This window comes from Crotalus tigris, unplaced genomic scaffold, assembly GCF_016545835.1.
Source record: "Crotalus tigris isolate CLP2741 ecotype Arizona unplaced genomic scaffold, ASM1654583v1 scf7180000024434.2432810, whole genome shotgun sequence".
In the NCBI taxonomy this organism is placed as follows: Eukaryota; Metazoa; Chordata; class Lepidosauria; order Squamata; family Viperidae; genus Crotalus; species Crotalus tigris.
Window position 1 is genome coordinate 704581 of NW_024100603.1, and position 9140 is coordinate 713720.

A 9140-nucleotide genomic window follows, 5' to 3' on the forward strand; every position below is an offset into this window, starting at 1 on the left:
TTCTTTTATAAAGCAGCCAGTACAGTTTGCTATGCATTTATAGTAAATGCCATAAAGCACAGTTCATAAAGGTATTTTGTTCTGATAGTATAACCTCAGGCTCACATGACAAACTAAGAAAGGATTAGGAGTTGTAGACAGTAAGGCAGTTACTCATCCCCTTAATTCTCTGGTTGCTTTGTTTATTCAAGACATCTCCTTCAAAACCCCATTAAGAAACCCTATTATCCTGCCAATATCAAAACACATTAACCCTTTCCCTGCAAGCTTTTCCTTGCAGAGTACACAGTTTAGTTAGTCTGAGATGAGTAGCCCTAACATTGGGGCTTTCTATGCTAATGCAAACTAGACACAGATTATATGGGTGAATGGGATGGAGGATTGGTACAAGTTTGGTTAGCTAATGCCTTGGAATGTATTAAGTGGTGCCTGTCCGGGCACTGACTCCTCTATTCGGAAATCACTTTTAATTCCATAGCAAAGCCTTTAAGATCCTTGCAGGATTGTACCCTGTTCTGATACTTTGCCAGGCACATGGTCCAAATGACTGCCAGCTTGTTACTTACATTTTGAGCCTTCCGTTCATTTTTTCCCAGGCAGAACACTTTAATGTTAGTAACCATAGCTGTTGGTTAGCTTGAAGTTTTCCTTTCTCTTCATTTTATTTTTATGTTTTTATTTTTATTTTATTTTATTTTGTTATTGGCATGCTATAATGTGTCATATGTTGCACTTGTGTATTTCATTGTGTAAATTCAATTCTCAATGTACTAAGCAAGACAAGTGCGTAATGGGTTATAAATTTGAGAATAAGTAAAAGATAATACATTTACATGGAACGGACTTAAGGAAAGAGCGTCAACTCAGAATGTGATGGATTCATTGGCTAGCAGGTATTTGGATGTTCAGAATTTGTTGCTATAGTTAAAAAATAAAGTCTGTTGAATGAGGTATTGTCTGATTCCATTGTTTATGCATATTTCCAATTCTTTCTTACCCAAGAAACTAAATCTAGGCAATGCTTCCCCCCCCCAATTTTATCACCATCACAGAAACATGAAATAACAAATACATAATGCTATGGCTTTAAAAAAGATTGTACAAAGGACACAAAGGGGAATGTCTCCTTCCATCTGCCTCCCTCTCCCTGAAATTACAAACTCCCCATATGTGGTGATCTCATAGGATTTTGGAACTTCATTATACAAGATTCTAAAGGCTTGTGTAATTTTTTCCCCTTGGTTAGGGAAATGTAGGCATGCCCAAAAGACATGCCCTTCTTAACCCCTATAAATCCTACTGGTGGTCTATCATAAGGATGCAAACATGTGAAATGGGTTACAGCATACTGAACTGAACTTTCTTACAGAGCTCCTGATCAGCAAGCGTTCTCGATCCCTTTTACAGATCTGCAAGTTTGTGGAATTGATTGGGATTAACAGATCTTGGAACTTTAGCAGCCTCTGAGGATTTACAGTTTTAACCTCTTTAAGTGTACGAACAGAAACCAACAATTCAATTCTGTAAGGTGATATAAACATCAGTATTAGTAACATATTTGAACCGTGGAAAGGAAAATTGGAATATCCAGTTTCTGAAAATCAGTGGGTTCAAATGTTTAAAAATGTGAAATATAGTTCACATGCTTTAAAATGACATTAATTTATAAGAAAATATTACTTAGTTCTCAAAATTATTTAGTCCTCTTGAATAATGTTTAAAAATGGCATAAATTATGTTAATAATGTATAAAATTTCAATATTTTTAACTCACTTGATTTGGTTTTGTTCTATTATAGATTTACTTTGGCTTCAAATTTCCATTTATGATAATATAATTTTGGGAAGAAATATTATAATTACAAATCTTTATATGATATTTAATTTTAAATCAGAAACATGGACTTCATTATCTCACAAGGAGCTTTATTACCATCTCTACAGAGCCTGATACATAGCAACAAGGATCATAACTGAAAAGAACATTATTCTCCTGATTTTAAGGATCCAGGAAATGAGCCTATTATCTTTTTCTTTTAAAGTCTCTTTTAAAAGATGATGATACAGAGAAGATGAGAGAAGATAATACGGTATTCTGCTAAATGATCTAAATTTTATTGACAAATTTAATGGTTGGATTGATTAATATAGATTCATGTTTTATGGACTTTTTCTATTTGTGTTTTTGTTGTCTTTAGTTTAATCACATTTATTTAGGATTTTTTTGTTGTATAATCTCAATTTAGCCTCTTTTTTTTGATAATGTAGACTTTTTAAATTTCATAATTTTAGAAAAGATTCAGGTTACAGAATCATTTTCAGATCTTTGCATTGAATAGACAAAACTGAAAGCCAAATGCAAGGGATCTTGGGGGGCAATTTTCTAGTTCTGTTGTGTCAAAGTGCAAAGAAACCCCAGACCGCAGACCTTAAAGCTGCAACAGGAAGTTGCTCTGTATTTCAGAAGTCTGCCTTTGAGCTGGGAATAAATTCAAAGAGGGAAAGGAAATGAATAAAACTGGAGTGAGGATGGGGGCTTCTCAGCATTTCAATGTGATGAGCCCCTGATGTGAAGCCAGAATAATTTTCTAAAAACTTCTTCAGATATTAGCTCTTCAACAAGGAGGCATGATGTATATTATAATAATCTGATAAATTCTTAAAATTACAAATATATGCATATAAATTCCCAAAATATGCATTTTAAAAATTATTTGCATAGTTTTGATCTTCATACTGTTTTTTATTTTCAACATTTGATTAATAGAGTTTTTCCTTTTTTTAATGACTGAATCTAACAACTTACTATATTAATTTGAAAGGAGGATGATATCATCTTCCCCAACAATCTGCCTTTAAAATGGGACGGCTTTTTTAGGCTTGTTGTGAATAAAGTTTAGGAGGCAGATAAACATCTGTTCTGAAGGTGCTCACAAGGAATAGCAACTTTAAAATAATTATTAGCCAAACTCCAAAATCAGTATTAAAACATGCCAGTTTTAAAACAGCTTTAAAACAAAAACTGGAATTAATATTAAAATATATAGACACAGTAGCTTATAAGATAAAAAGCCCATCTACATAAAAATACCTTTGCTTTTATCTTTAATATATCAACAGTAATAGAATTTTTACCAATAATTCCCTTGACGGAAGTGCTCAGTCTTTGCCTATACTGTATATGTAAAGTAGAGAATAAGGTGTTTAAATAGTGTTTAGAACAAGTAGGATAACGACTGTAGCTGTTGAAATTTTGCATGTTATCCAGCTTTTTAAAAGCCAAGAACTTTTGCCTGGCTTGTTGGCAACCCACTGCCACTCATAACTTTGATCTGGCCCAGCTTTCATTCACACATCTAAAGAGTGGCCCAAGCTGGACAGATCATTGTGTTTGCATTCTCCCTGGAACTCCCTTTCTCCTGCCTTTCTGCAATCAGCTCCCCAGTGGTTTCATTTATCAGAAGCTGAAATCCTTGTTTTCTTAGTTGCTTGTACTAGTAGTTCTATCAGCATTAACCCCTGACCTAGGAATGTAGCTCTTCCCTCGCCTTCCCACAATTATGTTTACTGAGCATTTTTTTTTCTTTAGCAGAGAGATTACTTGTAAGTCATATATACCAAAGGTCCATTCGCCCTGCAACTGAGCTAACACCTATAGGGGCTGCTAACACCTATAGGGGCCCATTAGAACCTTATCGGGAAATGTTAAACTTATTAAACAAAGGCTAAATAAGTCAAGTTCATATTTGCAATTGGCATGATCATAAGGAGTCACTTAGGAGACATATCTGCATGGATAAGCAGCGAGAAGACTAACAGATTATTTTGTATGCTTTAGAAACAAATGGCTGATTTTATACTCTTCAAAAACAAATGTCTAAATAGAAAGGAACTGGAAAAATGTTATTGAGATCACAAATTGAATGGACTGATGCTACTGATGGGGACAAATTTCCATTTTTTATAAATGCAAAAATCCTCAACTATTTCTAAAAACTAGGTGAAATAGAAAGCCATGCCTATTACAATATTAGGGTTCATAGATAATTGCCATGCCAGGTATTAATCTACATTATGAGTATCTCTCACAAAAAAACCTAATTAAAGTGATCTCAATAAATGTATAAAAAAGAAAATAATTTAGGATGGGTAAATTTCTATGGATGGGAAAATAATTTAGGATGGATATTTTAAATGTATAGATTAAGACTCATAAATCAGCACGATCCATAGAAATACTACACATTCCACAATGAGTTTCAGACTTTCTTATTTGCCTAAAGTTTTCATTTTGAAATTTGGCCTCTTGTAAAAAAAACATAAAATCGGGTAATTTATTTGGTATAGTATTCTCTACTTTGACCAGCAGCTGATTTCTAATAGAAGATGCCATGGAAGGAAGGTGCCACTGGCCTAGAAGGTCCATCCTAAGGAAGGTGCAGATATTGACAAGAGGACATACAACTGCAACATATAATACACACAAAGATGGAAAATTACAGAAAGTACTTTTATAAAAGATTGAAAACCTTTTATGGACATTTTCTAGAAAAATGGATAAAAATGAACATGTGGCTTTGCTGATTAAAAGAGATTGAATATGGGAAGAAGGAAGCTATATAATGTAATTCTAAAGAGGGAGAAATAATAAAAATATTTGTAACTGTTGGAAAGAAGATTGGAAGCAGCTTCTTTAAAGTTTTTTTCTTTTTTCTCCTAGCACTGTTATCTTCTTCTGCTTTTATAGATTTGTTTTTGCTTATCTTTTAATTATGCAAAAACTTTCAATAATATTATAAGATCTAGAGGACATGTATGTTACTACTATAAACATGACATAAGGAGATGTCTGCTACTTGGGAGAAAGTCCATGGCAAATCTAGACATTAAAGTGCAGAGAGAGCCCACTAATCACAAATGTATGCCTTCCAAGGGCATAGTTTTTCCAGTTGTAACCTATGGCTGTGAAAGCTGAATCATCAGAAAGGCTGAATGAATAAAAATTGATGCATTTGAATTGAGGGGCTGGAGAAATTGACAATACCTCAGACCACAAAAAGAACAGACACTCAGTTCCAGATGAACTGGAAAAGTTGGGAAAAATTTAAGACCATTCAAAAAGAGACTGATAAAAGAGAAAGTGCTTACATACTATCACTAATGTCCACGTCTGCAGAAGTTTGGTGGCCAATAAATTTAAATAAATATATAATAGAGTGATCTTACAAGAATTCAAAGAACCAATTCCTGATAGACAGCCCAGACAAAAAGACGTCCATTGGGTCACAAAGAGTCAAAAACAAAGGATAAGACAATTCATGTCCACAAGAAACTGCTATGACAACAATAGCAACATATTTTAATGCTATTGTGGAAAATTGTTTAGGATAAAGATAATCCAATTCAACCATTAGTATCCAGAAGTTTGATATGTCCTTATATAAATTATATATAAAATATAATGAACTTTGACATAAGCTTACTTTGTCAGAATGTATGAAATAATCTGGAAACAATTATATCTCTCAACATTTATACCATTCACTATTCTTAATGGTCCACATCACAAGAAGTTTCATTATTGCTTCATCTTCCTCTCAAATAATCTTACTGTAGCTAACACAATAAAAAATAGACATCTTCTGATACTAACAAGTGTGAAGATTCATAGGAAACACTGACAGACACTCACTTGATGGTATCTTGAAAATAAATGACAACTACCTATGGTGGAGAATAGGGCTAGAAATTAATCAGCAAATGTGCTGGCAGCTCCAAAATATACTGGAGTACATCCAAGCACTATACAATTGGCACTCCATTTCTAAAATTTTTACATCAGCAGCCCTTGGCTTTGGAAAACAGTTACTGTACAAAATAGTGCAGTTTGGAAAAACAGATGTTTGATGAGTTAGAATAGTTACAAAGAATTCAGTCATTAATCAAAAACGGAATTTAATGAATGGAAAAAGCAGCGAACTTTTATTAATTGGCTGGAACTTACCTCTGTGAAGTCATTAAAATATTTTCATATTATGACTAGGACAAAGATGCAAAATATATAAATTCACTTACATTAGATAGATAAATTTTTTAAGCATATACTCACATTCATTTGTTTTAAAGCAGTGAACTCAGAGACATTCAACTACCCTTTCATTTTTACCATCAGGATGATCAAAGAATAGCAAACCTCTGTTCTTTTTCTAAGGACTCTCTTAAATACCTGATTACAAATTAATATGGTCATTCCAGATTAATATATGGTATGGCTGTCAGTGTATTTACATGCCGAAAGAAAGAAAGAAAGAAAGAAAGAAAGAAAGAAAGAAAGAAAGAAAGAAAGAAAGAAAGAAAGAAAGAAAGAAAGAAACCTGAATAGTTAAAGCTCTCAAGCTCCCTCTAGTGATAGCTAATAGGTTAGACAGCAATATAGAGTAACTTGACCCCTCTTTATATACATAGAATCATAGAGTTGGAAGTGACCTTGGAGGTCTTTTAGTCCAAGCCCCTGTCCAAGACAGGAGATCTTATACCTCCTGGACAAATGGATGTCCATTTTTTTTCTTGAAAACCTCCAGTGACTGAGCACCCAGAACTGTGGGGGGGCTAGCTTTTTTACTGATTAATTGTTCCCATCATCAGGAAATTTCTCCTTAGTTCCAGATTGGATTTCTCTTTAGAAGAGAGCTTCCACCCATTGCTTCTTCTCCTACCCTCAGGTGCTTTGGAGAATAAGTAAATCCCCTCTTCTCTCCTCTTGCCTCTCAAGTACTGGAAGACAGCTATCACATCACCCCAATCCTTCTCTTTCTTAGGTTAGACATACCTAGTTCCCTTAACCATTCATTGTTCATTTTTTGAGCAGCTATTATTAAAACAAATATACAATGCTTCCTAGATGAAGTGCTATCTATTATACAGTTTGTTGTTTATGTCCTTTCTGGGAACTGTAAACTGTAAACATGAGTACACACTAAATTTTCTTTCCTTTTCTTTTTCCTGCCTTCAATTTATTTTGTTACTACTTGTTCTTTTTCTGTGCTTGAATAATATTTATTACCCTAAAAAGACATAGCGTGATAGCATTATGTACAATATGTACTATATATAAAACATGTGTACACCAGGGATTTGACGTCTAGGCAAGTTATTAATTATAAAGAAGGATATAAGATATCTAAAGTAGGTACATTTTCATGATTATGAATATCAAGGGGTAGCATCAGACCCACCTGTTTGTACAGACTATATTGCATAGCACAATAAACTGCCAATGATATAATTGTTGTGCCTATACCCTTTCCATATTGTATGTATTACTATTACTACTGCAGATGCCAATAACCGCAAGTGGATGTGATCCAAAGCATCAGTATTTGCATAGATGGAAAGGGCAGACATATTAGGTTTCACATAGTAGAGTGTCTGGAGCATCAAAAATAACTACACTGTATAATCTAAAGCAGTCATGGCAAACCTTTAAGAGACTGAGTGCCCAAACTGCAACCCAAAACCCACTTATGCATCGTCGAGTGCCGGGTGAGTGAGTGTGGCCCATTGGTTGGGTGTGGCCAATTGGGTGGGCATGGCTGCGGTGGTAACAGCAGACTGGGTGGGACTAAAAAGTTCAATCAATCAATTCCAACTTTGCAAGATCTTTTTTTTCCCGCAAGAAGTTGAAATTGACTGATTGAACCTTTTTTTTTTTTTTTTTGCACATGTCGGTGGAGGCCTAAAGCGAAAAGATTTTATAAAATCAGCTGAAGGCCTAGGACTGGGGCAATGGCATGCGTGCCCACAGAGAGGGCTCTGAGTGCCGTCTCTGGCACCCGTGCCGTTAGTTCGCCATCACTGATCTAAAGCAATATTTCTCAACCTTAGCAACTTTAAGAATTCTGGACTTCAACTCCCAAAATTCCCCAGCCAACATGCTCTACTAGGAGATTGTTGCAGATTTCTAGTCACTTACATATTGTATATACAGCTATCCTATGCCTCTTTAGACAATTAATATTATTCAAGCACAGAAAAAAAAATACATAGTAAGCAAAATAAATTGAAGGCAGGAAAAAAGAAAATCTAACTAAATTTAGTGTATACTCATGCATCTCCCTTCTATTTTATTCTTCCAAACCATTCCAGCTTCCACTATGTCCATTTACTTATTCGTATACTGACTTGCTGTTTAAACTTCTCAATGTTGCTTTTTCCATTCAACCAAATTTTCTCAATCTTTTTCTTTATCTTCATTCTTTCATTCTAGTTTTGTATATTGATTTTCACTTATATGTATATATTGATTTTCACTTTTTATCTTTATATAACTGAACACTACCTATACTGTACTGTACTACTTCTTTAGGGCTAATTATTCACTTTTGCATTAAATCTGCATTCATTCAGCACCTATTTATTTTTACTCTGCCTCTTCTTATTTTACCAGACTTCTTAAGCAACCAATTCTCACTGAATTAACTTATTTTTATGTTTCTCTCAGTAGAATCAATCCTTTCATATAGCAAAGTGTTCAGAAGTACCCTCTTATATATAGCCATTTTTGCAAGCATTCATTGCAGCTCACCATATAGAATCCACAACACTTCTATGAGTATTTTCATATCTTAATTTCCTTCACCCATTTTTCATCTTTAGAAAATATTATAGCAAATTCATCTACTTTCTCTAATTATTTGCCATTTATGTAAACTTGGCATTTGTTCACTCTGTTTTCCCCATCATACACAACTGTGATAAATTAATGTTCAAATCCATACTCTTCACTGCATCCTACACTCATCTAGGTTCTTAGCCAACCACATGGCATCATTTGCTGTAGACTGTAAGGGAGATGCTCTTGGCAGAAATATTCAAGAACCATTACTATGACAATGAGGGCTGAAACATTAAACATTATTTAACACATTATTTAAATCCCGGGAAACAAAGTAATACTTGGAATGGCTCAGGAAAACACGTCCCGGATTCACTGGAGTATAAGAAGGAGGGAAGGTGCATTGGCTCTGTTATTAGAGCCAATATCAGTAACGGAATATCTTCTTTTCCTGAAGTGTTTATTTTCTGGTCTTGTCTGGTCTATTAAAGGGACTGATATCTGCTTACAAAAGTATACATACATT